We start from the raw sequence: 1,982 nt of genomic DNA on the forward strand, positions 1-1,982 counted from the left end.
GCATGGTTAAAGATCATTATTACCTTTTTAAAAAGGTAATAATATACAAACATTTCACATCATTTAAATTAAAAAATGTTTTATTTTATTAAATATTATTAATCAATGCATAAATTATCAATAGGAATAATTATATGCAATACATCTTTGAAAAAATTGTTACTTGATTTAAGAAAACAGTATATATTAGAATACATTTTAACTACAAAATTAAATACAGATGGATTGGAAAATTTGTTTAACTTCTTAAAGTGTATGGCTGGAAGTGCTTGTAACAACATCACTATTTCAGACTTCAAATAGGTACTGGTGATTCTTAAATAAAACAAAATTTAAATTAATGTTATTATTATATGACTAATATGTAATTAATTTGTCAAACATTATAATTTATAGCCTAAATGGTATATATTAGGCAAGTATTCCAATATTATATTTACTGAAAACACTAATACACAATGTAGTATAGAATATAAATTGTTGAGTGAAAATGATTGTTTTACAACCCAAAAATTATTATCATATTTAATGATTCTTCCATTCATGCTAACAACAAATCCAACATTGAATGGAATGTAATTACTATTCCAGAATCTAATTTTTAGCTACTAAAACAATTTGAAGTAATTTTATTAAAACTTTATTTTATCTTTTATAATAGTTAGGTTCTTACTTTAAATTTTTATTACTTTTACATGGCTTAGGTATTATTTTAGATTGATACTGAAAATTGTGAAAAACCAGTATTTGATGATATTGAAGAAGGGTGTGCTTAATACATTGCTGGTTATATTGCAATTCGATATACGTATAAATATCCTCATTTATCTCAAATAAATTGTAATGATACAATAAAACTGGTTAACCTGCATTTTTAAAGGAAATTTGACAATACCATCAGAAAATCTTTTTAAAGCTGTTCTGCAAATAGGAAATAAATTTAAAATACTACATGGTGAAAATCTATCAAAATCCCCATATGCTTTCAAAACATTATTTAAGATCACTAAACCAAAAATTTAAAAACTTAATGTACCCGATGAAGTAATACATTGCCTTATTAGAACACGGACATACATCAGATTAAATAATTTAAATAAACAATTAATCACAAAACAACAAAAGCAATTAGACAAACGGAAAAAAAGGAAACTTACAAATTAATACCTACCTTTACAATCACCATTTATCATACATTAAATAATATTATATAATACATAATATGTAAATAACAATTAATAAAAATTAAAATGAGTAAATATTTATTATAAACTTAGTCTCGTGAATTGTAAATTATAGTATTAAATTTAAAATATTTAAGTCTATTGCAATTTGTATTTTGTACTATTTGTAGAATTGGAAAACTACACGATAGACGAGGTAAGGGGTGGTATGCGTATCACAAAGTTATGATCATACCTATTTATTTAGTCATGAAAAAAAGTTTCATTAGAGTTCAGCTGATTAACTGATAATTCTGTCACAATTTTCATAAAGTTTATATTGATATTTACCTATTTAATCCGATTCGTCGTCAATTATAATTGTTTCAGCAATTTCCTCTTTGATTTTTTGACATGTAATACCTGGAATTCTAACTCCAAGAGACATCAGCTGATTAACTTCAACCATCGCCATTACTCTTTCGTTTTCGTCTGTAAAATGTGTATTATTAATATAAAGTTTTAGATTCTATTAGATTAAGTATATATAACAGTGTCGTAGCCAGGGGGTAGTATTGAGAGTCCATTTTTTTTTTTTTTTGAATTAATGGGGTTGTTAGTTAGGTACATAAGGACATTATCTTTCCTAATTGTTTTATTTAACTTATGACAACAGGTTTAAGCTAAAAGAAACTTTTCTATTTTGAAAAATGCTGTTAATTGAAATCAATTCAATGATAAGGCTGTTTTCGATACTCGTATAGAGTGCGTTTATCGCGTTGACTGTGGCGATCAAAATAATATAAAATTACCAATTAA

At 24.8% G+C, this 1,982-nt stretch overlaps 1 pseudogene; it reads left to right on the forward strand.

Annotated features, from left to right (window-relative positions):
- The first annotated feature begins 396 nt into the window (after positions 1-396).
- On the forward strand, positions 397-1,164 carry LOC114129870 (uncharacterized; annotated as a pseudogene).
- Positions 1,165-1,982: the final 818 nt, after the last annotated feature.

The sequence above is a fragment of the Aphis gossypii genome, unplaced genomic scaffold (genome assembly GCF_020184175.1).
Source record: "Aphis gossypii isolate Hap1 unplaced genomic scaffold, ASM2018417v2 Contig01003, whole genome shotgun sequence".
NCBI classification, from domain to species: domain Eukaryota; kingdom Metazoa; phylum Arthropoda; class Insecta; order Hemiptera; family Aphididae; genus Aphis; species Aphis gossypii.